At 51.6% G+C, this 27,245-nt stretch overlaps 1 long non-coding RNA gene across 1 annotated transcript in view; it reads right to left on the bottom strand.

The window, feature by feature from the left end:
- The window catches only part of LOC122900614, a 191,447-nt gene that overhangs the window by 152,098 nt on the left and 12,104 nt on the right, over window positions 1–27,245 (bottom strand). The window contains exons 3-4 of the long non-coding RNA XR_006383272.1: window positions 20,206–20,309; window positions 4,180–4,283 (exon numbers count right to left, since the gene is read on the bottom strand). This is a non-coding gene — a long non-coding RNA (uncharacterized LOC122900614). The remainder of the gene's footprint in view (window positions 1–4,179; window positions 4,284–20,205; window positions 20,310–27,245) is intronic.

Genomic DNA, 27,245 nt, shown 5'->3' with positions numbered 1-27,245 from the left:
CACGATGGGCCCGCCCACCACCCCCTCCTAACTGTTGCTGCCCCACTGCCTGAGGCTTCTCCCACCCCCTCACCCCCTCACCCCCTCTGCTGCCGCCTAGATTCCGACAATCCACCACAGGTGCCACACAGCTCCCACCCCTCCCTGTGCCACTACTGTCGGTCCCCTTCCACGCCTCTGGTGACCCCTGCTCCCTCCTCCGTGATCCCGTCCCCCTACCTCAGTGTTGTCTCCCAGCTGCCAACCCCTCGGGCCCATGCAGCCCCACCCACCACGCCGTGACGTTTACGCCCGGCTTAGGCCCAGCTTGTCCCGCCACCAACACCCGCCCCCCAATACTGCCTGACGGCTTTCCCCTTCCCCGCGCTCCGTTGCCTCCCTGCTGCCAGGCACATTACCGTGCTACGTCCACCCTGAATATCTGCCCTCCTCTCCAACGCAGCTCACACTGCTACCATCACATGCACCCCTGCCGGCCTGCTGTGCCCCTCACGCTGCCGCCCTTACCTCAGCTGCTGCTGATCCCAGGCAGCCCTACGCCCCAGGTCTCCGCTGTGCTATGCGTCCCCGCCCCCTTGATGTGCACTGTAGGGTCACCCACCACGCCCACCCCGCTGAAGCTGCCCCGCCCCCTTGAAGTGCATGATGGACCCACCCACCACGCCATCCTAACCGTCGCTACACTGCTGCCTGGGGCTGCTCCCACCCCCTCGACCCCTCTGCTGCCGTCTAGATTCCACCCATCCCCCAGAGGTGCCACACAGCTACCCCACTGGGCTGACACGCAGATCCCACCCCTCCCTGTGCCACTTTTGCCTGCCCCCATCCCTGCCTCTGCTGACCCCTACTCCCTTCCCTGTGATCCCGTCCCCCTATCTCAGTGTTGTCTCCTGGCGGCCAACTCCCCGCCCACCGTGCCGTAACGTTGACGCCCCGCGGATGCAGAGATTGTCCTGCTCCCCTCCACGTGCCACTATCGTCTAACTGCTTTCCCCTCCCCCCTGCTCCGTTGCCTCCCCGCTGCCAGGAATATTACTGTGCTACTTCTGCCCTGAATATCTGCCCCCCTCCCCACGTGGCTCACATTGCTATCCCCACTGGCACCCTTGCCAGCCTGCTGTGCCCCGCACACTGCCCCCCTTACCTCAGCTGCCGCTGCTCCCAGGCAGCCCTAGGCCCCAGCCTCCACTGGGCTACGCCGCCCCGCCCCCTTGACGTGCACTCTGGGGCCGCCCACCACGCCAGTCTGTTGTGGACCCGCCCACCATGCCCTCCACTGCTGCTGCCCCACGCCCCTGACGTGCATCATGGGCCCGCCCACCACGCCCCCGCCCCGCCTCCGCTGCTGCAGCTGCTGAGCCACTGCCTCTGGGCTGATCCCACCCCACTCCCAGTTGCTGCTGCCTAGATTCCATACCCCCCTCACAGTCGCTGCAGGGCTGCCCCACTTGGCTGACACAGCTCCCCCACCACGGCCTGCTACAGCTCCCTGTGCCACTACTGCCCAGTTGTCCCCTCACCTGGCTCTGGTGACCTCTGCTCCCTCTCTCACTGGTCCCGCCCCCTACCATAAGGTCATCACCTGGCTGCCACCTCCTCCCACCTGGGGAGCCACACGGCCCCACCTACCACCCCATGCCATGACAGCCCCATTGCCCCACTGAGTTGCCCTTGATTCCTTCTGCCAAGGCCCGCCCCCCACAGCTACCCCCCCCCCAGGAACCTGCTGTCCTGCTGCACATCCACCCAGCGCCACTGCAGCCTTCCCCAAGCTACTGCCCACGTTGCCCCTTCTTGCAGCCCTGCCCCTGCCCCCAATCCCCGCCCCGCCACCCGTTGGCCTGGTGCTGCTGCCAGCGTTTCAGCCCACCGCCCCTTCCATGGTTGCCCTGCTGCCGCTGCCTTGCCCCACTACCATGAGACCGACACCCCGCTGATCCTGCCCACCCCCCACCATTAGCCTCCAACCCACTACCATCCTGCTTAACCCCCCCACTCTGCTGCTGAACCACTATGCCCCACCAACGCCACTGCCACCCCACTGCACCTCCCCAACATCGCTCTGACTGCGACCCAGTGACATTGCTTCCCGCTGCCCTGCCCTGTTGCTGCTGTCCTGCTGCACCCACCCTCCACTGCTACCTGGCTGGACTGCACACCCTGCCCTCGATGTGGCCCCAACAAACCCTACCCCCACCACTTCTCTGCCCCTGGGACCCTTACCGTCACCTCACTGCCCATCGGCTGCTGCCCCAGGTTCACACGCTGCCCTTGCACTGGCTTCGAAGCCCTGCCCCCCTCCATGCCCTGTTGTCCTGCTCACCACGCCAGGCGTGGACTCGCCTCCATCCCCCTCACAGGTCCTCTCTCCTAACCGCAAGCTACTGTCTAGCATCCCTCCCCACCCCAAGGGCTTCCCTGCCTGCTGCCCTCCCCGTTTTCAAGGGCTCCCACCCCACTGTTCCCACCTCCCGTCCCCCGCTGCTACTGCCTGGCTACTCCACCAAATCCTTGCCTCAGCCGCCATACCTCCCTTGTGCAATACTCTACTTTTCTTGAGGATATGCCAGGCATCAACCTAAATATTTTACATATACCATCTTAATGAATCCTCACAACTACTCTGAGAAAAATGCTATCCTCTATCACATTGTAAATGAGGAAACTGAGGCTTAGAAAGATTCAATATTTTGGGGCACCTGGGTGGCTCAGTGGGTTAAGCCTCTGCCTTTGGCTCAGGTCATGATCCCAGGATCCCCTGGGATCGAGCCCCGCATTGGGCTCCCTGCTCAGCAGAGAACCTGCTTCCGCTCTCTCTCTGCCTGCCTCTCTGCCTACTGTGATCTGTCAAATAAATAAAACAAAATATTTAAAATAAAAGAAAGTTAAAAAAAGAAAGAGAAAGAAAGAAATGAAAGAAATAAGGAAGGTTGGTTCAATATCTTGCCTGCAAAGAGTATGAAACAGCTGAAATTCAGACTCAGGTGGGTCTGACTCTTGAGCACAGACTCACTCCCATACTGCCTCTCACTCTTTCTCCACAGAGAACAGGTCCGTCTCTACCTGTCTCCGAAACCTTACAGAATTCGGCTGCTTTGTTTTCTCTCCAATGCAAAGGAGCCTGTATTCTGTACCTCCAGAGCCATTTCCCTCCCATACTCCAAGTCTGAATTTCCACCTTGAACTCCTCTTGTCCAAAACTGAACCTTCCTATATTCCTCCAAATATGCTTCACCTTTGGTGCCCCCTGTTGACTCCTCTGCCATGCATTCTTAGAAACATCACGGCATTTTTTATTCACCTCTGCCCCTGGCCCCTTTTCATAATCAGTTTCCAAGTTGTGTTAATTTTACTCCTGAATGACTAAATTATCCACTTGTCTCCATTCCACCAGCCTGAACCACCCCCACATCGCCTCTGAACTTTGCTTTATAGTCTATTTCTATTCATCTTGAATCATTACCACTTCCTACCCTCTATTCCAGTGACTGGTCTACATGTCTTATATCCCTCACCAAACTATGAGCCCCTACAGGGTAGGAAACGTGATTCATCTCGGAATTTGCCATAGCACTTAACACAGTATCTAGCATATGGCGGGTGCTTAGCTAGTATTGACTGGCTTAATTTGTAAATTCTCTATGTAAATCAATATATTAGCCAAACTGCCTATTAGACCATTTGAAATCCACAGAGCTCAGAGCAGCAAAATCGTGAAAGTAGATTCAAATCATCAAAATTGCCAGGAGATCTGATTCACCTGAGTCCCATTCTGATCTTGTCGAAATTTGTCATTAGGCTCAGCAATCCTGCTTTTTTGTTCCTGTGGAACACTCCAGGATAAACCATCCACTGGCACCAAAGCCCTTTTCTCATCATTCCCACCACACCCTGCAAGGTCAGAATATGTCATTTTCCTTCATGTCTCAGTCTATGAGATGCTAGGTGGTACCTAAACCCCTTTGCAGTGATAATAACTCTTGCCAAAGTACTTTGAACTTGGCAGGTCACCCTGTTGTTACAAGCATTCCCATGCCCAGAGGCCACCACTAGGAGGCTCCAGCATGTCCCTGAAACCAGGCTGTTCAGCAAGTCTCTGGGAATGACTGGGGGAAAATTCCAAGCCTTGATTCCAAACTCTATATAAGGGAAAGCAGGGCAATCCCGATGACCACTCACCTCAGTATATAGCTGGATGTCCCAGGGCCTGATGCAGAACAGGTGTTATCTTGTCCCTGCATATTGGAGATTCCTGGTGTGGCAGTTATGTGGATGGCCCCTGCCTGCAAAACAAAAGAGAAGCATAAGATCTAATCATCTCACAAAGGGAAGAGGGGCTTCGAAGAGTGCAACATTTCGCTCTCTCTCTCTCTCTCTTTTTTTTTTTTTTTTTGGCTTTGGTCAACTAACTATGCATACGAAGAGCATCTTGGTGCTACTGTTAGTGTTTATGGCACAAACACACATAACCAAGTACCCCTTCTAAAATGCTTAGTGATTGCAGCCTTTGACATTTTACATATATCAAAGGGATCAAAGGTTCTTGTGTAGAAGTAGAAATCCAGACCCATGAAGTATTTCATTCTTGGAATGACTGTAAAGAAAAAGGCAAGATCAACAGCTTTATTTCCTTTACAAGCTTGATTTCATATGAGGTATGGCAACTAAAATCATTCGCAAATTTTTGTAAATTAATATTTAGCATAATCAGAGAGGTGCTTCTGAATTGTAGGAAGAATCTAAAACATCTGGGAAGTAATATATTCTACAAATTGAAAACCCTTAAGTCAGTTTTCCAGTAAGCTCAGAAAAGGAACATTTGCGCATGCCTCTAAACTGTCTTAGCATTTATACATGCAAACTGAGAAAAATGTTGTATATTGTGGGAAACATAAAAACAATATTTTAAAAGAAGAAATAACCTTTCAACAACAATTCCACCATATACTATGATATCATATCTATACTCACACTAATCAAAAGTATCAATAAAATTTAATATAGCATGACTTTATTACAACACAGGAACAATGTACAAATAATATTTAAGATCCTGAGTTCCCAAGTAGTAAGCTTTGAGCCTTAAAAAAAGCATTTGGAGTAATATAAACTTTACTGCTTAAACAAGAGCAAAAAAGACTAGGTAATGTAATTGGGAACTTAAGCAATCATCTACAAAAATACTCATATTTCTAAATTGCGTAATGTTTTAGAATAAGCACAGTTTTAATAGCTAAGGATCAGACTCTAAGTTTTTTTTAAATCAGTATTTCTCATATGGTAAGGCTGTTGACAAGACATCAAAACTTTCAGGGATAAAATTAAAATATGGTCATTTTTACATTTGCCAAAATCCCTCTTTATAAACCACCAGTGAACAAATTTTTAACTATTCAGTTGTTTCTTATAAATAGATATAGTCCTACTGAGGATAGCTGCATTTTTTTTATTTTATTTATTTATTTGGCAGAGAGAGATCTCAAGTAGGAGAGGCAGGCAGAGAGAGAGGAAGGCAGAGAGAGAGAGGAAGGGAAGCAGGCTCCCTGCTGAGCAGAGAGCCCGATGCGGGGCTCGATCCCACGACCCCGAGATCATGACCTGAGCCAAAAGCAGAGGCTTAACCCACTGAGCTATCCAGGTGCCCCGATAACTGCATGTTTTAAAAACTTTTATTCCGGAAAGGTGGACAACGAACACTATTTTCTATTCTTACTCAAAATGGATGTCAGTTAACATTGCCTTATGTAATTGTTGGTAACTCAGTGTTAACATCCCAAGAAATTGTTTGCCCCACTTCCCCAGCTCATTTTCTTCAATTTTAAGCAATTAAAAATGCTAAAATACAAAATTACATGTGTGTACGTGTGTGTATTCTGCTGCAATTTTTTTCATTTTTTTGGAGGTTTTTTTTGTTTTTTTTTTGTTTTGTTTTTTTTGGAGACTATTTTCTTTGGAACTGTCACACCAGAAATCTCCAAAAAGCGATAGCAGGGGGAAGGGTCAGAGGGAAAGGGAGAGAGAATTTTTTTTTCTTTCTTAAGATTTTATTTATTTGACAGAGAGAGCGCAACAGGCAGAGCAGGAGAGGGAGAAGGAGAAGCAGGCTCCCCGCTGAGCAGGGAGCCAGATGTGGGGCTTGATTCCATCCCAGGGTCCTGGGATCCTGACCTGAGCTGAAGGCAGATGCTTAACTGACTGTGCCACCCAGGTGCCCTGGAAGAGAGAATCTTAAGCAGGCAGCAGACAACACACCCAGGATCGAACCCTCAGGCTCCATCTCAAGACCTTGAGATCATGACCCGAGCCAAAGGCAGGAGTCCATGCTTAACCGACTGAGCGACCCAGGTGACCCTAGATTTTTAATTTTTTTAAATAAAAAAAAACACTGAAATATGAAAAAGGAAAAACTCTGCTTTAAATTTGGATTTGCTCATATTCCCGCATAATTTCTAGGGTGAAACTTTTGTCCTGGTTATTTTCACTCACAGCTTTCTAGGAATATTTGTATCACGGTCCCTTTTTAAGAAGAATGATTAATTCCATCTTGCCATTAAGTCACTATACCCTCATCTTCATTATTACCTTCTACAAGGCACACAGTCTCCAAAACATTTTTAGGAGTCCCGTGTGCCCCATCACAAGCATCCAACAATTTGATAGCGCTGCTACCAAATCACTGCCCCCCCATGCTTCTGCCCCCTGGCTGGTCCCCACACCCTGTACCACTGCCACCCCACTGTGCCATCCCCCACTGCCACCCTGCTGCACCCTACACTCCCGCCACTGTCCCTTCTACCACCCATTCCTGACAGGCCGCTGCCACCAGCGCTGCCACCCTCCACCCTGGTACTCCACAGCAGTTCTCCTTTGTTCCACAATGGCTAACCCTCACCACAGCTGCCCTGTTGCCCTGCCCATTGCAACTGATGCCCTGCTGTGCCACCTCCAGTGCCCTTATCGCTCCCTTGTGCAACCCCCGGGACTCTGCCACCCTGCTGCGCCACCCTCCAGTGCTTCTACTGCCCTGGTACCTGTGTTTCCAACAGCACCACCACTGCTACCGTGGTCACCCTGCTCCTGCCCATCTCCACTGCCCCACCCAGCCCCCAAGCCATGCTGTGCCACTGCCATGTAACTGCTGCGCCACTGGTCCTCCCAGCCACATGCAGGCCAATCCCTCCCCACTTCACCTCCCTGCTTTGCCTCCCCATGTGCTGCCATCTCAAGTCACTGCCTTCCTCAAATCACTGCTGCCTCACTGCCCTGCCCCCGCCATTTCTTCACTGCATACTCTCCCCTTGCTGCCGCGGCTGTGCAGAGCCCCTGCCCTGCCCACACAGCTATGAACCTGATGCTTTTGCCCTGCTGGTCCCACCAAACACCCCCGAACTGCTCCCGCCTGTCGGCCCGCCACCCAGCCCCAGTGCCTCCAGATTCCCTACCCGTTGACCTGCTGCTGCCGCCCCACGCATACCAGCCTTCTCCCAATGCTGCTACTGCCTGGGTGCCCCCGCCTCATGACCCTGCCGTCCGCAGCACACCCCTCATACTGTCCACCTTACCACCGCTGCTGCAGCTAAGCTGCTGCCCTGTGCCCCAGGCCACTGCTGACCTTCACTGTCCAGCCCCACTGACATGCACTAAGGCCCTACCCCGTCCTTCATGCCCTACCTGAGCAGTTGCTGTGCCGCTGCCTCCCAGCTGGTTCCGTCCCCCCATCTCCGCATGCCACCACCCGCCTGCCACCCCACATGCACCCGTGCAGCCGTGCTGTCCCACCCCGCCCACCACCATGCTCATTCCTGTCCTGATGCCCCACCACCCCTCTCTGCTACTACCACCCCTCTCTGCTCTCCCCACATCCCCACTACCAATCCCCTGAACACCCCCTCGCCGTCACTGCCCCCTTACCGCTACCCTGCTTCTGGTCTGCTGCCACCCTGGGTCCCACTCTTGCCCTATGTCCTGCTGCTTCCCTGTGTCCTGCAGCTGCTGGTCTTCATAGTACAGCCCTATGCAGCCCTGCCCTGTTGACTTGCATGATTGCCCCACCTACCACGCTGGCCCCTGCTGTTCCTGCCCACCCCTCCCTGCAGATACCACCTAGATGTTATCCCTTTCCCCCACTCTGGAGCCTTCCCGATCCCCTACCCCTATTGCCGCGCTGAGTCATGAGTCCATGAGCCGCCCCATGAGTCCTAATCCACCTTCCGCGCACTGGTACCGGCAGGCTGCCCTCACAACGTGAGCCGCTCCCACCGCACTGCACCACTGTCCACAGCTCCCCCACTTAAAACCACCATTGCCGGGAGGAGTCAAGATGGCGGAGATGCAGCAAGCTGAGACTACCTCAGCTAGCAGGAGATCAGCTAGAGAGCTTATCTAAAGATTGCAAACACCTGCAAATCCATCGGCAGATCGAGGAGAAGAAGAACAGCAATTCTAGAAACAGAAAAACAACCACTTTCTGAAAGGTAGGACTGGCGGAGAAGTGAATCCAAAGCGACGGGAAGATAGACCCCGGGGGGGAGGGGCCGGCTCCCGGCAAGCGGTGGAGCAACGGAGCACAAAATCAGGACTTTTAAAAGTCTGTTCCGCTGAGGGACATCGCTCCGGAGGCTAAACCGGGGCGAAGCCCACACAGGGTCGGCGTGACCTCAGGTCCTGCGGGGTCACAGAAGGATCGGGGGTGTCCGAGTGTCGCAGAGCTTGCGGATATTGGAACGGGAAAGCCGGCTGCAGAGACAGAGCCGACAGTGAGCTCGCAGCTCAGAGTTGCCTTGAACCGGCCGCAAGCTCGGTGAGCTCGGAGCGCGGCCGGAGGTTGGGCAGACGGGAGTTACTGGGAGCTGTTCGCTGAGGGCGCACAGGGGAGCGGGGCCCCGGGCTCTCGGCTCCTCCGGGCCGGAGACCAGGAGGCCGCCATTTGTATTCCCGTCTTCCGGAACTCTACGGAAAGCGCTCAGGGAACAAAAGCTCCTGAAAGCAAAGCCGAGCAGATCACTCAGCCCGGCCCCTGGTAAGGGCGGTGTAATTCCGCCTGGGGCAAAGACACTTGAGAATCACTACACCAGGTCCCTCCCCCAGAAGATCAACAAGAAATCCAGGCAAGACCAAGTTCACCTACCAAGGAGTGCAGTTTCAACACCAAGGAGAGAGCAGCAGAATTCCAGAGGAGGAGAAAACAAACCACGGAACTCATGGCTTTCTGCCTGTGATTTTTCAGTCTTGCAGTTAATTTAATTTTTTTCTTTTTCATTTTTTTTCTCTTCTTCTGCTAAAATTTTTTATAACTTTTACCCTTTTCTCTTTTAACGTTTTTTAACTAGATTATCTAATATATATTTTTCTTTTTTATACTTTTGTTTATTCATTTTCTTTTTTTTAATTCTTTTTTTTCTTTTTTTCTTTCTTTCTTTTTGAACCTTTTTTTATCCCCAAATCAGAAGAGATCCTAATCTCTTCAATCTTTTTTTTCTTAATTCTTTTTTAAATTCTTGATTGAATTTTTAATTCAATCTCTTTTTTTTACATCTTTTTTTCTTTTTTTTTCTTTCTTTCTTTTTGAACCTCTTTTTATCCCCAAATCAGAAGAGATCCCAATCAGAAGAGATTGGGAGATCCCAATCAGAAGAGATTGGGAGATCCCAATCAAAGGAGATCCCAATCAGAGGAGATCCCTCATCCAATCGTGAGGGGGGAGAAATCCCCCCTCACGATTTGGGATCTCTTCTGATTTGGTTAAAGCATATTTTCCTGGGATTGTTGCCACCCTTTTAGTATTTTACTTGCTCCTTCATATACTCTTAGCTGGACAAAATGACAAGGCGGAAAAATTCACAACAAAAAAAAGAACAAGAGTCAGTACCGAAGGCTAGGGACCTAATCAATACAGACATTGGTAATATGTCAGATCTAGAGTTCAAAATGACAATTCTCAAGGTTATAGCCGGGCTTGAAAAAGGCATGGAAGATATTAGAGAAACCCTCTCCAGAGATATAAAAGCCCTTTCTGGAGAAATAAAAGAACTAAAATCTAACCAAGTTGAAATTAAAAAAGCTATTAATGAAGTTCAATCAAAAATGGAGGCTCTCACTGCTAGGATAAATGAGGCAGAAGAAAGAATTAGCGATATAGAAGACCAAATGACAGAGAATAAAGAAGCTGAGCAAAAGAGGGACAAACAGCTACTGGACCATGAGGGGAGAATTCGAGAGATAAGTGACACCATAAGACGAAACAACATTAGAATAATTGGGATTCCAGAAGAAGAAGAAAGAGAGAGGGGAGCAGAAGGTATACTGGAGAGAATTATTGGGGAGAATTTCCCCAATATGGCAAAGGGAACGAGTATCAAAATTCAGGAGGCTCAGAGAACGCCCCTCAAAATCAATAAGAATAGGCCCACACCCTGTCACCTAATAGTAAAATTTACAAGCCTTAGCGACAAAGAGAAAATCCTGAAAGCAGCCCGGGAAAAGAAGTCTGTAACATACAATGGTAAAAGTATTAGATTGGCAGCTGACTTATCCACAGAGACCTGGCAGGCCAGAAAGAGCTGGCATGACATTTTCAGAGCACTAAACGAGAAAAACATGCAGCCAAGAATACTATATCCAGCTAGGCTATCATTGAAAATAAAAGGAGAGATTAAAAGCTTCCAGGACAAACAAAAACTGAAAGAATTTGCAAACACCAAACCAGCTCTACAGGAAATACTGAAAGGGGTCCTCTAAGCAAAGAGAGAGCCTACAAGTGGTAGATCAGAAAGGAACAGAGACAATATACAGTAACAGTCACCTTACAGGCAATACAATGGCACTAAAATCATATCTCTCAATAGTTACCCTGAATGTTAATGGGCTAAATGCCCCAATCAAAAGACACAGGGTATCAGAATGGATAAAAAAAAACAAAACCCATCTATATGTTGCCTCCAAGAAACTCATTTTAAACCCGAAGACACCTCCAGACTTAAAGTGAGGGGGTGGAAAAGAATTTACCATGCTAATGGACATCAGAAAAAAGCAGGAGTGGCAATCCTTATATCAGATCAATTAGATTTTAAGCCAAAGACTATAATAAGAGATGAGGAAGGACACTATATCATACTCAAAGGGTCTGTCCAACAAGAAGATCTAACAATTTTAAATATCTATACCCCCAACGTGGGCGCAGCCAACTATATAAACCAATTAATAACAAAATCAAAGAAACACATCAACAATAATACAATAATAGTAGGGGACTTTAACACTCCCCTCACTGAAATGGACAGATCATCCAAGCAAAAGATCAACAGGGAAATAAAGGCCGTAAATGATACACTGGATGAGATGGACATCACAGATATATTCAGAACATTTCATCCCAAAGCAACAGAATACACATTCTTCTCTAGTGCACATGGAACATTCTCCAGAATAGATCACATCCTCGGTCCTAAATCAGGACTCAACCGGTATCAAAAGATTGGGATCATTCCCTGCATATTTTCACACCACAATGCTCTGAAGCTAGAACTCAACCACAAGAGGAATTTTGGAAAGAACACAAATACATGGAGACTAAACAGCATCCTTCTAAAGAATGAATGGGTCAACCGGGAAATTAAAGAAGAATTGAAAAAAATCATGGAAACAAATGATAATGAAAATACAACGGTTCAAAATCTGTGGGACACAACAAAGGCAGTCCTGAGAGGAAAATATATAGCGGTACAAGCTTTTCTCAAGAAACAAGAAAGGTCTCAGGTACACAACCTAACCCTACACCTAAAGGAGCTGGAGAAAGAACAAGAAAGAAACCCTAAGCCCAGCAGGAGAAGAGAAATCATAAAGATCGGAGCAGAAATCAATGAAATAGAAACCAAAAAAACAATAGAACAAATCAACCAAACTAGGAGCTGGTTCTTTGAAAGAATTAAGAAAATTGATAAACCCTTGGCCAGACTTATCAAAAAGAAAAGAGAAAGGACCCAAATAAATAAAACCATGAATGAAAGAGGAGAGATCACAACTAACACCAAAGAAATACAAACTATTATAAGAACATACTATGAGCAACTCTATGCCAACAAATTTGACAATCTGGAAGAAATGGATGCATTCCTAGAAACATATAAACTACCAAAATTGAACCAGGAAGAAATAGAAAGCCTGAACAGACCCATAACCAGTAAGGAGATTGAAACAGTCATTAAAAATCTCCAAACAAACAAAAGCCCAGGGCCAGACGGCTTCCCGGGGGAATTCTACCAAACATTTAAAGAAGAACTAATTCCTATTCTCCTGAAACTGTTCCAAAAAATAGAAATGGAAGGAAAACTCCCAAACTCATTTTATGAGGCCAGCATCACCTTGATCCCAAAACCAGACAAGGATCCCATCAAAAAAGAGAGCTATAGACCAATATCCTTGATGAACACAGATGCAAAAATTCTCACCAAAATACTAGCCAATAGGATTCAACAGTACATTAAAAGGATTATTCACCACGACCAAGTTGGATTTATCCCAGGGCTGCAAGGTTGGTTCAACATCCGCAAATCAGTCAATGTGATACAACACATCAATAAAAGAAAGAACAAGAACCATATGATACTCTCAATAGATGCTGAAAAAGCATTTGACAAAGTACAGCATCCCTTCCTGATCAAAACCCTTCAAAGTGTAGGGATAGAGGGCACATACCTCAATATCATCAAAGCCATCTATGAAAAACCCACTGCAAATATCATTCTCAATGGAGAAAAACTGAAAGCTTTTCCACTAAGGTCAGGAACACGGCAGGGATGTCCATTATCACCACTGCTATTCAACATAGTACTAGAAGTCCTAGCCTCAGCAATCAGACAACAAAAGGAAATTAAAGGCATCCAAATCGGCAAAGAAGAAGTCAAATTATCACTCTTCGCAGATGATATGATACTCTATGTGGAAAACCCAAAAGACTCCACTCCAAAACTGCTAGAACTTATACAGGAATTCATTAAAGTGTCAGGATATAAGATCAATGCACAGAAATCAGTTGCACTTCTCTACACCAACAACAAGACAGAAGAAAGAGAAATTAAGGAGTCAATCCCATTTACAATTGCACCCCAAACCATAAGATACCTAGGAATAAACCTAACCAAAGAGGCTAAGAATCTATACTCAGAAAACTATAAAGTACTCATGAAAGAAATTGAGGAAGACACAAAGAAATGGAAAAATGTTCCATGCTCCTGGATTGGAAGAATAAATATTGTGAAAATGTCTATGCTACCTAAAGCAATCTACACATTTAATGCAATTCCTATCAAAGTACCACCCATCTTTTTCAAAGAAATGGAACAAATAATTTTAAAATTTATATGGAACCAGAAAAGACCTCGAATAGCCAAAGGGATATTGAAAAACAAAGCCAAAGTTGGTGGCATCACAATTCCGGACTTCAAGCTTTATTACAAAGCTGTCATCATCAAGACAGCATGGTACTGGCACAAAAACAGACACATAGACCAATGGAACAGAATAGAGAGCCCAGAAATAGACCCTCAACTCTATGGTCAACTAATCTTCGACAAAGCAGGAAAGAATGTCCAATGGAAAAAAGACAGCCTCTTCAATAAATGGTGTTGGGAAAATTGGACAGCCACGTGCAGAAAAATGAAATTGGACCATTTCCTTACACCACACACAAAAATAGATTCAAAATGGATTAAGGACCTCAATGTGAGAAAGGAATCCATCAAAATCCTTGAGGAGAACACAGGCAGCAACCTCTTCGACCTCAGCCGCAGCAACATCTTCCTAGGAACATCGCCAAAGGCAAGGGAAGCAAGGGCAAAAATGAACTTTTGGGATTTCATCAAAATCAAAAGCTTTTGCACAGCAAAGGAAACAGTTAACAAAACCAAAAGACAACTGACAGAATGGGAGAAGATATTTGCAAACGACATATCAGATAAAGGACTAGTGTCCAAAATCTATAAAGAACTTAACAACCTCAACACCCAAAGAACAAATAATCCAATCAAGAAATGGGCAGAGGTCATGAACAGACGTTTCTGCCAAGAAGACATCCAGATCGCCAACAGACACATGAAAAAGTGCTCCATATCACTCGGCATCAGGGAAATACAAATCAAAACCACAATGAGATATCACCTCACACCAGTCAGAATGGCTAAAATCAACAAGTCAGGAAATGACAGATGCTGGCGAGGATGCGGAGAAAGGGGAACCCTCCTACACTGTTGGTCGGAATGCAAGCTGGTGCAACCACTCTGGAAAACAGCATGGAGATTCCTCAAAATGTTGAAAATAGAACTGCCCTATGACCCAGCAATTGCACTACTGGGAATTTACCCTAAAGATACAAACGTAGTGATCCAAAGGGGCACGTGCACCCGAATGTTTATAGCAGCAATGTCCACAATAGCCAAACTATGGAAAGAACCTAGATGTCCATCAACAGATGAATGGATCAAGAAGATGTGGTATATATACACAATGGAATACTATGCAGCCATCAAAAGAAACGAAATCTTGCCATTTGCGACAACATGGATGGAACTAGAGCGTATCATGCTTAGCGAAATAAGTCAAGCGGAGAAAGACAACTATCATATGATCTCCCTGATATGAGGGAGTGGTGATGCAACATGGGGGCTTAAGTGGGTAGGAGAAGAATCCATGAAACAAGATGGGATAGGGAGGGAGACAAACCATAAGTGACTCTTAATCTCACGAAACAAACTGTGGGTTGCTGGGGGGAGGGGGGTTGGGAGAAGCGGGGAAGGTTATGGACATTGGGGAGGGTATGTGCTTTTGGGTAAATTGGAAGAGGTGGTGAACCATGAGAGACTATGGACTCTGAAAAACAGTCTGAGGGGTTTGAAGTGGCGGGGGGGGTGGGAGGTTGGGGTACCAGGTGGTGGGTATTATAGAGGGCACAGCTTGCATGGAGCACTGGGTGTGGTGAAAAAATAATGAATACTGTTTTTCTGAAAATAAATAAATTGGGAAAAAAAAAAAAAACCACCATTGCCTCTCGGCTGCTACCCTGGGTCCCCGCTACTGCTGCTGCTAACAGTGGTCCCGCCCTGTAGACAAGCACCAAGCCCAGCAAAGCCAGGCCCTTGCTTTGCTGCCTGACCCACCACACCATGACATTGAGACCCTGCTCATACCCGGCTAGTCCTGCCCACCCCCAAGGACACTACCGCCTAGCTACTCCCCTCCCCCCACTCCAATGCCTCCCGGCTGCCAGGCATGTGGCTGCCCACCACGTCCACCACCCCCAGCGCGGCTACCAACTTGCTGCTCCCCAGAAATGCACCCCTGCCACCCTGCTGTGCCCCCACAAAGGCCCCTTTACTGCCAAGCCACATCTGTGTCCTGTGCCTCGGCCTCTGCTGTGATTCGCTTCCCCGCCTCATTGGCATGCACTATGAGCAGGTCCAGCAAGCCAGCCAAGCTGTCTCTGTGCTGCGCCTCAGGGATGGTCCCACCCTCCCTATGCTGCCCTGCCACCTCTATTCCAACACCCCCTCCATGTGCCACACTGCTAAATCCCTCAGATGGCACACAGCTCCCGACCCACAGGCCTCTACCTCTCCCTGCGCCACTACTGCCTGGTTGCCTCCTCCCCCAACTCTGGTGACCCCAGGTCTCTCCCCTACTGGTTCCACCCCCATACCTGAGCGTTTTCATCTCTCTGACACCTCCTGGCACCCTTGCAGCCCTGCCACCCCCGCCCACCACGCCGAGACACTCACCTCCCGATGATGCCAGGCTGGTCCCTCCCCTCCACCCTCCAGAACCACCTAATTGCTTCCCCCCCCCCCGGTTCTGTTGTCTCCCTGCTGCCAGCCGCATTACCATGCTACTGGCACCCTATCCACCACCTCCCCATGCTTCCACCACATTGCTACCGCCCCCATACATCCCTGCCCCCCTTACCTCAGCTGCCGCCGCTCCACTGCGGCCCTGTGCCCCAGGCCACTGTGTTGCTTTGCCCTCCCGCCCCTTTGACGCGCACGATGGGCCCGCCCACCACCCCCTCCTAACTGTTGCTGCCCCACTGCCTGAGGCTTCTCCCACCCCCTCACCCCCTCACCCCCTCTGCTGCCGCCTAGATTCCGACAATCCACCACAGGTGCCACACAGCTCCCACCCCTCCCTGTGCCACTACTGTCGGTCCCCTTCCACGCCTCTGGTGACCCCTGCTCCCTCCTCCGTGATCCCGTCCCCCTACCTCAGTGTTGTCTCCCAGCTGCCAACCCCTCAGGCCCATGCAGCCCCACCCACCACGCCGTGACGTTTACGCCCGGCTTAGGCCCAGCTTGTCCCGCCACCAACACCCGCCCCCCAATACTGCCTGACGGCTTTCCCCTTCCCCGCGCTCCGTTGCCTCCCTGCTGCCAGGCACATTACCGTGCTACGTCCACCCTGAATATCTGCCCTCCTCTCCAACGCAGCTCACACTGCTACCATCACATGCACCCCTGCCGGCCTGCTGTGCCCCTCACGCTGCCGCCCTTACCTCAGCTGCTGCTGATCCCAGGCAGCCCTACGCCCCAGGTCTCCGCTGTGCTATGCGTCCCCGCCCCCTTGATGTGCACTGTAGGGTCACCCACCACGCCCACCCCGCTGAAGCTGCCCCGCCCCCTTGAAGTGCATGATGGACCCACCCACCACGCCATCCTAACCGTCGCTACACTGCTGCCTGGGGCTGCTCCCACCCCCTCGACCCCTCTGCTGCCGTCTAGATTCCACCCATCCCCCAGAGGTGCCACACAGCTACCCCACTGGGCTGACACGCAGATCCCACCCCTCCCTGTGCCACTTTTGCCTGCCCCCATCCCTGCCTCTGCTGACCCCTACTCCCTTCCCTGTGATCCCGTCCCCCTATCTCAGTGTTGTCTCCTGGCGGCCAACTCCCCGCCCACCGTGCCGTAACGTTGACGCCCCGCGGATGCAGAGATTGTCCTGCTCCCCTCCACGTGCCACTATCGTCTAACTGCTTTCCCCTCCCCCCTGCTCCGTTGCCTCCCCGCTGCCAGGAATATTACTGTGCTACTTCTGCCCTGAATATCTGCCCCCCTCCCCACGTGGCTCACATTGCTATCCCCACTGGCACCCTTGCCAGCCTGCTGTGCCCCGCACACTGCCCCCCTTACCTCAGCTGCCGCTGCTCCCAGGCAGCCCTAGGCCCCAGCCTCCACTGGGCTACGCCGCCCCGCCCCCTTGACGTGCACTCTGGGGCCGCCCACCACGCCAGTCTGTTGTGGACCCGCCCACCATGCCCTCCACTGCTGCTGCCCCACGCCCCTGACGTGCATCATGGGCCCGCCCACCACGCCCCCGCCCCGCCTCCGCTGCTGCAGCTGCTGAGCCACTGCCTCTGGGCTGATCCCACCCCACTCCCAGTTGCTGCTGCCTAGATTCCATACCCCCCTCACAGTCGCTGCAGGGCTGCCCCACTTGGCTGACACAGCTCCCCCACCACGGCCTGCTACAGCTCCCTGTGCCACTACTGCCCAGTTGTCCCCTCACCTGGCTCTGGTGACCTCTGCTCCCTCTCTCACTGGTCCCGCCCCCTACCATAAGGTCATCACCTGGCTGCCACCTCCTCCCACCTGGGGAGCCACACGGCCCCACCTACCACCCCATGCCATGACAGCCCCATTGCCCCACTGAGTTGCCCTTGATTCCTTCTGCCAAGGCCCGCCCCCCACAGCTACCCCCCCCCAGGAACCTGCTGTCCTGCTGCACATCCACCCAGCGCCACTGCAGCCTTCCCCAAGCTACTGCCCACGTTGCCCCTTCTTGCAGCCCTGCCCCTGCCCCCAATCCCCGCCCCGCCACCCGTTGGCCTGGTGCTGCTGCCAGCGTTTCAGCCCACCGCCCCTTCCATGGTTGCCCTGCTGCCGCTGCCTTGCCCCACTACCATGAGACCGACACCCCGCTGATCCTGCCCACCCCCCACCATTAGCCTCCAACCCACTACCATCCTGCTTAACCCCCCCACTCTGCTGCTGAACCACTATGCCCCACCAACGCCACTGCCACCCCACTGCACCTCCCCAACATCGCTCTGACTGCGACCCAGTGACATTGCTTCCCGCTGCCCTGCCCTGTTGCTGCTGTCCTGCTGCACCCACCCTCCACTGCTACCTGGCTGGACTGCACACCCTGCCCTCGATGTGGCCCCAACAAACCCTACCCCCACCACTTCTCTGCCCCTGGGACCCTTACCGTCACCTCACTGCCCATCGGCTGCTGCCCCAGGTTCACACGCTGCCCTTGCACTGGCTTCGAAGCCCTGCCCCCCTCCATGCCCTGTTGTCCTGCTCACCACGCCAGGCGTGGACTCGCCTCCATCCCCCTCACAGGTCCTCTCTCCTAACCGCAAGCTACTGTCTAGCATCCCTCCCCACCCCAAGGGCTTCCCTGCCTGCTGCCCTCCCCGTTTTCAAGGGCTCCCACCCCACTGTTCCCACCTCCCGTCCCCCGCTGCTACTGCCTGGCTACTCCACCAAATCCTTGCCTCAGCCGCCATACCTCCCTTGTGCAATACTCTACTTTTCTTGAGGATATGCCAGGCATCAACCTAAATATTTTACATATACCATCTTAATGAATCCTCACAACTACTCTGAGAAAAATGCTATCCTCTATCACATTGTAAATGAGGAAACTGAGGCTTAGAAAGATTCAATATTTTGGGGCACCTGGGTGGCTCAGTGGGTTAAGCCTCTGCCTTTGGCTCAGGTCATGATCCCAGGATCCCCTGGGATCGAGCCCCGCATTGGGCTCCCTGCTCAGCAGAGAACCTGCTTCCGCTCTCTCTCTGCCTGCCTCTCTGCCTACTGTGATCTGTCAAATAAATAAAACAAAATATTTAAAATAAAAGAAAGTTAAAAAAAGAAAGAGAAAGAAAGAAATGAAAGAAATAAGGAAGGTTGGTTCAATATCTTGCCTGCAAAGAGTATGAAACAGCTGAAATTCAGACTCAGGTGGGTCTGACTCTTGAGCACAGACTCACTCCCATACTGCCTCTCACTCTTTCTCCACAGAGAACAGGTCCGTCTCTACCTGTCTCCGAAACCTTACAGAATTCGGCTGCTTTGTTTTCTCTCCAATGCAAAGGAGCCTGTATTCTGTACCTCCAGAGCCATTTCCCTCCCATACTCCAAGTCTGAATTTCCACCTTGAACTCCTCTTGTCCAAAACTGAACCTTCCTATATTCCTCCAAATATGCTTCACCTTTGGTGCCCCCTGTTGACTCCTCTGCCATGCATTCTTAGAAACATCACGGCATTTTTTATTCACCTCTGCCCCTGGCCCCTTTTCATAATCAGTTTCCAAGTTGTGTTAATTTTACTCCTGAATGACTAAATTATCCACTTGTCTCCATTCCACCAGCCTGAACCACCCCCACATCGCCTCTGAACTTTGCTTTATAGTCTATTTCTATTCATCTTGAATCATTACCACTTCCTACCCTCTATTCCAGTGACTGGTCTACATGTCTTATATCCCTCACCAAACTATGAGCCCCTACAGGGTAGGAAACGTGATTCATCTCGGAATTTGCCATAGCACTTAACACAGTATCTAGCATATGGCGGGTGCTTAGCTAGTATTGACTGGCTTAATTTGTAAATTCTCTATGTAAATCAATATATTAGCCAAACTGCCTATTAGACCATTTGAAATCCACAGAGCTCAGAGCAGCAAAACCGTGAAAGTAGATTCAAATCATCAAAATTGCCAGGAGATCTGATTCACCTGAGTCCCATTCTGATCTTGTCGAAATTTGTCATTAGGCTCAGCAATCCTGCTTTTTTGTTCCTGTGGAACACTCCAGGATAAACCATCCACTGGCACCAAAGCCCTTTTCTCATCATTCCCACCACACCCTGCAAGGTCAGAATATGTCATTTTCCTTCATGTCTCAGTCTATGAGATGCTAGGTGGTACCTAAACCCCTTTGCAGTGATAATAACTCTTGCCAAAGTACTTTGAACTTGGCAGGTCACCCTGTTGTTACAAGCATTCCCATGCCCAGAGGCCACCACTAGGAGGCTCCAGCATGTCCCTGAAACCAGGCTGTTCAGCAAGTCTCTGGGAATGACTGGGGGAAAATTCCAAGTCTTGATTCCAAACTCTATATAAGGGAAAGCAGGGCAATCCCGATGACCACTCACCTCAGTATATAGCTGGATGTCCCAGGGCCTGATGCAGAACAGGTGTTATCTTGTCCCTGCATATTGGAGATTCCTGGTGTGGCAGTTATGTGGATGGCCCCTGCCTGCAAAACAAAAGAGAAGCATAAGATCTAATCATCTCACAAAGGGAAGAGGGGCTTCGAAGAGTGCAACATTTCGCTCTCTCTCTCTCTCTCTTTTTTTTTTTTTTTTTGGCTTTGGTCAACTAACTATGCATACGAAGAGCATCTTGGTGCTACTGTTAGTGTTTATGGCACAAACACACATAACCAAGTACCCCTTCTAAAATGCTTAGTGATTGCAGCCTTTGACATTTTACATATATCAAAGGGATCAAAGGTTCTTGTGTAGAAGTAGAAATCCAGACCCATGAAGTATTTCATTCTTGGAATGACTGTAAAGAAAAAGGCAAGATCAACAGCTTTATTTCCTTTACAAGCTTGATTTCATATGAGGTATGGGAACTAAAATCATTCGCAAATTTTTGTAAATTAATATTTAGCATAATCAGAGAGGTGCTTCTGAATTGTAGGAAGAATCTAAAACATCTGGGAAGTAATATATTCTACAAATTGAAAACCCTTAAGTCAGTTTTCCAGTAAGCTCAGAAAAGGAACATTTGCGCATGCCTCTAAACTGTCTTAGCATTTATACATGCAAACTGAGAAAAATGTTGTATATTGTGGGAAACATAAAAACAATATTTTAAAAGAAGAAATAACCTTTCAACAACAATTCCACCATATACTATGATATCATATCTATACTCACACTAATCAAAAGTATCAATAAAATTTAATATAGCATGACTTTATTACAACACAGGAACAATGTACAAATAATATTTAAGATCCTGAGTTCCCAAGTAGTAAGCTTTGAGCCTTAAAAAAAGCATTTGGAGTAATATAAACTTTACTGCTTAAACAAGAGCAAAAAAGACTAGGTAATGTAATTGGGAACTTAAGCAATCATCTACAAAAATACTCATATTTCTAAATTGCGTAATGTTTTAGAATAAGCACAGTTTTAATAGCTAAGGCTCAGACTCTAAGTTTTTTTTAAATCAGTATTTCTCATATGGTAAGGCTGTTGACAAGATATCAAAACTTTCAGGGATAAAATTAAAATATGGTCATTTTTACATTTGCCAAAATCCCTCTTTATAAACCACCAGTGAACAAATTTTTAACTATTCAGTTGTTTCTTATAAATAGATATAGTCCTACTGAGGATAGCTGCATTTTTTTTATTTTATTTATTTATTTGGCAGAGAGAGATCTCAAGTAGGAGAGGCAGGCAGAGAGAGAGAGGAAGGGAAGCAGGCTCCCTGCAGAGCAGAGACCCCGATGCGGGGCTCGATCCCACGACCCCGAGATCATGACCTGAGCCAAAAGCAGAGGCTTAACCCACTGAGCTATCCAGGTGCCCCGATAACTGCATGTTTTAAAAACTTTTATTCCGGAAAGGTGGACAACGAACACTATTTTCTATTCTTACTCAAAATGGATGTCAGTTAACATTGCCTTATGTAATTGTTGGTAACTCAGTGTTAACATCCCAAGAAATTGCTGTTTGCCCCACTTCCCCAGCTCATTTTCTTCAATTTTAAGCAATTAAAAAATACTGAAATTCAAAATTACATGTGTGTACGTGTGTGTATTCTGCTGCAATTTTTTTCATTTTTTTGGAGGTTTTTTTTGTTTTGTTTTGTTTTGTTTTTTTTGGAGACTATTTTCTTTGGAACTGCCACACCAGAAATCTCCAAAAAGCGCTAGCAGGGGGAAGGGTCAGAGGGAAAGGGAGAGAGAATTTTTTTTTCTTTCTTTAGATTTTATTTATTTGACAGAGAGAGCGCAACAGGCAGAGCAGGAGAGGGAGAAGGAGAAGCAGGCTCCCCGCTGAGCAGGGAGCCAGATGTGGGGCTTGATTCCATCCCAGGGTCCTGGGATCCTGACCTGAGCTGAAGGCAGATGCTTAACTGACTGTGCCACCCAGGTGCCCTGGAAGAGAGAATCTTAAGCAGGCAGCAGACGACACACCCAGGATCGAACCCTCAGGCTCCATCTCAAGACCCTGAGATCATGACCCGAGCCAAAGGCAGGAGTCCATGCTTAAACGACTGAGCGACCCAGGTGACCCTAGATTTTTAATTTTTTTAAATAAAAAAAAACACTGAAATATGAAAAAGGAAAAACTCTGCTTTAAATTTGGATTTGCTCATATTCCCGCATAATTTCTAGGGTGAAACTTTTGTCCTGGTTATTTTCACTCACAGCTTTCTAGGAATATTTGTATCATGGTCCCTTTTTAAGAAGAATGATTAATTCCATCTTGTCATTAAGTCACTATACCCTCATCTTCATTATTACCTTCTACAAGGCACACACTCCAAAATATTTCTAGGAGTCCCGTGTGCCCCATCACAAGCATCCAACAATTTGATAGCGCTGCTACCAAATCACTGCCCCCCCATGCTTCTGCCCCCTGGCTAGTCCCCACACCCTGTACCACTGCCACCCCACTGTGCCATCCCCCACTGCCACCCTGCTGCACCCTACACTCCCGCCACTGTCCCTTCTACCACCCATTCCTGACAGGCCGCTGCCACCAGCGCTGCCACCCTCCACCCTGGTACTCCACAGCAGTTCTCCTTTGTTCCACAATGGCTAACCCTCACCACAGCTGCCCTGTTGCCCTGCCCATTGCAACTGATGCCCTGCTGTGCCACCTCCAGTGCCCTTATCGCTCCCTTGTGCAACCCCCGGGACTCTGCCACCCTGCTGCGCCACCCTCCAGTGCTTCTACTGCCCTGGTACCTGTGTTTCCAACAGCACCACCACTGCTACCGTGGTCACCCTGCTCCTGCCCATCTCCACTGCCCCACCCAGCCCCCAAGCCATGCTGTGCCATTGCCATGTAACTGCTGCGCCACTGGTCCCTCCCAGCCACATGCAGGCCAATCCCTCCCCACTTCACCTCCCTGCTTTGCCTCCCCATGTGCTGCCATCTCAAGTCACTGCCTTCCTCAAATCACTGCTGCCTCACTGCCCTGCCCCCACCATTTCTTCACTGCATACTCTCCCCTTGCTGCCGCGGCTGTGCAGAGCCCCTGCCCTGCCCACACAGCTATGAACCTGATGCTTTTGCCCTGCTGGTCCCACCAAACACCCCCGAACTGCTCCCGCCTGTCGGCCCACCACCCAGCCCCAGTGCCTCCAGATTCCCTACCCGTTGACCTGCTGCTGCCGCCCCACGCATACCAGCCTTCTCCCAATGCTGCTACTGCCTGGGTGCCCCCGCCTCGTGACCCTGCCGTCCGCAGCACACCCCTCATACTGTCCACCTTACCACCGCTGCTGCAGCTAAGCTGCTGCCCTGTGCCCCAGGCCACTGCTGACCTTCACTGTCCAGCCCCACTGACATGCACTAAGGCCCTACCCCGCCCTTCATGCCCTACCTGAGCAGTTGCTGTGCCGCTGCCTCTCAGCTGGTTCCGTCCCCCCATCTCCGCATGCCACCACCCGCCTGCCACCCCACATGCACCCGTGCAGCCGTGCTGTCCCACCCCGCCCACCACCATGCTCATTCCTGTCCTGATGCCCCACCACCCCTCTCTGCTACTACCACCCCTCTCTGCTCTCCCCACATCCCCACTACCAATCCCCTGAACACCCCCTCGCCGTCACTGCCCCCTTACCGCTACCCTGCTTCTGATCTGCTGCCACCCTGGGTCCCACTCTTGCCCTATGTCCTGCTGCTTCCCTGTGTCCTGCAGCTGCTGGTCTTCATAGTACAGCCCTATGCAGCCCTGCCCTGTTGACTTGCATGATTGCCCCACCTACCACGCTGGCCCCTGCTGTTCCTGCCCACCCCTCCCTGCAGATACCACCTAGATGTTATCCCTTTCCCCCACTCTGGAGCCTTCCCGATCCCCTACCCCTATTGCCGCGCTGAGTCATGAGTCCATGAGCCGCCCCATGAGTACTAATCCACCTTCCGTGCACTGGTACCCGGCAGGCTGCCCTCACAACGTGAGCCGCTCCCACCGCACTGCACCACCGTCCACAGCTCCCCCACTTAAAACCACCATTGCCTCTCGGCTGCTACCCTGGGTCCCCGCTACTGCTGCTGCTAACAGTGGTCCCGCCCTGTAGACAAGCACCAAGCCCAGCAAAGCCAGGCCCTTGCTTTGCTGCCTGACCCACCACACCATGACATTGAGACCCTGCTCATACCCGGCTAGTCCTGCCCACCCCCAAGGACACTACCGCCTAGCTACTCCCCTCCCCCCACTCCAATGCCTCCCGGCTGCCAAGCATGTGGCTGCCCAGCACGTCCACCACCCCCAGCGCGGCTACCAACTTGCTGCTCCCCAGAAATGCACCCCTGCCACCCTGCTGTGCCCCCACAAAGGCCCCTTTACTGCCAAGCCACATCTGTGTCCTGTGCCTCGGCCTCTGCTGTGATTCGCTTCCCCGCCTCATTGGCATCACTATGAGCAGGTCCAGCAAGCCAGCCAAGCTGTCTCTGTGCTGCGCCTCAGGGATGGTCCCACCCTCCCTATGCTGCCCTGCCACCTCTATTCCAACACCCCGTCCAGGTGCCACACTGCTGAACCCCTCAGATGGCACACAGCTCCCGACCCACGGGCCTCTACCTCTCCCTGCGCCACTACTGCCTGGTTGCCCCCTCCCCCGACTCTGGTGACCCCAGGTCTCTCCCCTACTGGTTCCACCCCCATACCTGAGCGTTTTCATCTCTCTGACACCTCCTGGCACCCTTGCAGCCCTGCCACCCCGCCCACCACGCCGAGACACTCACCTCCCGATGATGCCAGGCTGGTCCCTCCCCTCCACCCTCCAGAACCACCTAATTGCTTCCCCCTCCCCCGGTTCCGTTGTCTCCCTGCTGCCAGCCGCATTACCATGCTACTGGCACCCTATCCACCACCTCCCCATGCTTCCACCACATTGCTACCGCCCCCATACATCCCTGCCCCCCTTACCTCAGCTGCCGCCGCTCCACTGCGGCCCTGTGCCCCAGGCCACTGTGTTGCTTTGCCCTCCCGCCCCTTTGACGCGCACGATGGGCCCGCCCACCACCCCCTCCTAACTGTTGCTGCCCCACTGCCTGAGGCTTCTCCCACCCCCTCACCCCCTCACCCCCTCTGCTGCAACCTAGATTCCGACAATCCACACAGGTGCCACACAGCTCCCACCCCTCCCTGTGCCACTACTGTCTGTCCCCTTCCACGCCTCTGGTGACCCCTGCTCCCTCCTCCGTGATCCCGTCCCCCTACCTCAGTGTTGTCTCCCAGCTGCCAACCCCTCAGGCCCATGCAGCCCCACCCACCACGCCGTGACGTTTACGCCCGGCTTAGGCCCAGCTTGTCCCGCCACCAACACCCCCCCCCCAATACTGCCTGACGGCTTTCCCCTTCCCCGCGCTCCGTTGCCTCCCTGCTGCCAGGCACATTACCGTGCTACGTCCACCCTGAATATCTGCCCTCCTCTCCAACGCAGCTCACACTGCTACCATCACATGCACCCCTGCCGGCCTGCTGTGCCCCTCACGCTGCCGCCCTTACCTCAGCTGCTGCTGATCCCAGGCAGCCCTACGCCCCAGGTCTCCGCTGTGCTATGCGTCCCCGCCCCCTTGATGTGCACTGTAGGGTCACCCACCACGCCCACCCCGCTGAAGCTGCCCCGCCCCCTTGAAGTGCATGATGGACCCACCCACCACGCCATCCTAACCGTCGCTACACTGCTGCCTGGGGCTGCTCCCACCCCCTCGACCCCTCTGCTGCCGTCTAGATTCCACCCATCCCCCAGAGGTGCCACACAGCTACCCCACTGGGCTGACACGCAGATCCCACCCCTCCCTGTGCCACTTTTGCCTGCCCCCATCCCTGCCTCTGCTGACCCCTACTCCCTTCCCTGTGATCCCGTCCCCCTATCTCAGTGTTGTCTCCTGGCGGCCAACTCCTCAGACCCATGTAGCCCCGCCCACCGTGCCGTAACGTTGACGCCCCGCGGATGCAGAGATTGTCCTGCTCCCCTCCACGTGCCACTATCGTCTAACTGCTTTCCCCTCCCCCCTGCTCCGTTGCCTCCCCGCTGCCAGGCATATTACTGTGCTACTTCTGCCCTGAATATCTGCCCCCCTCCCCACGTGGCTCACATTGCTATCCCCACTGGCACCCTTGCCAGCCTGCTGTGCCCCGCACACTGCCCCCCTTACCTCAGCTGCCGCTGCTCCCAGGCAGCCCTAGGCCCCAGCCTCCACTGGGCTACGCCGCCCCGCCCCCTTGACGTGCACTCTGGGGCCGCCCACCACGCCAGTCTGTTGTGGACCCGCCCACCATGCCCTCCACTGCTGCTGCCCCACGCCCCTGACGTGCATCATGGGCCCGCCCACCACGCCCCCCGCCCCGCCTCCGCTGCTGCAGCTGCTGAGCCACTGCCTCTGGGCTGATCCCACCCCACTCCCAGTTGCTGCTGCCTAGATTCCATACCCCCCTCACAGTCGCTGCAGGGCTGCCCCACTTGGCTGACACAGCTCCCCCACCACGGCCTGCTACAGCTCCCTGTGCCACTACTGCCCAGTTGTCCCCTCACCTGGCTCTGGTGACCTCTGCTCCCTCTCTCACTGGTCCCGCCCCCTACCATAAGGTCATCACCTGGCTGCCACCTCCTCCCACCTGGGGAGCCACACGGCCCCACCTACCACCCCATGCCATGACAGCCCCATTGCCCCACTGAGTTGCCCTTGATTCCTTCTGCCAAGGCCCGCCCCCCACAGCTACCCCCCCCCAGGACCTGCTGTCCTGCTGCACATCCACCCAGCGCCACTGCAGCCTTCCCCAAGCTACTGCCCACGTTGCCCCTTCTTGCAGCCCTGCCCCTGCCCCCAATCCCCGCCCCGCCACCCGTTGGCCTGGTGCTGCTGCCAGCGTTTCAGCCCACCGCCCCTTCCATGGTTGCCCTGCTGCCGCTGCCTTGCCCCACTACCATGAGACC

The sequence above is a fragment of the Neovison vison genome, chromosome 2 (assembly GCF_020171115.1).
Source record: "Neovison vison isolate M4711 chromosome 2, ASM_NN_V1, whole genome shotgun sequence".
NCBI lineage: Eukaryota > Metazoa > Chordata > Mammalia > Carnivora > Mustelidae > Neogale > Neogale vison.
The sequence above is the reverse complement of the archived record's forward strand: the minus strand, read 5'-3'. Positions and strand labels throughout refer to the sequence as shown.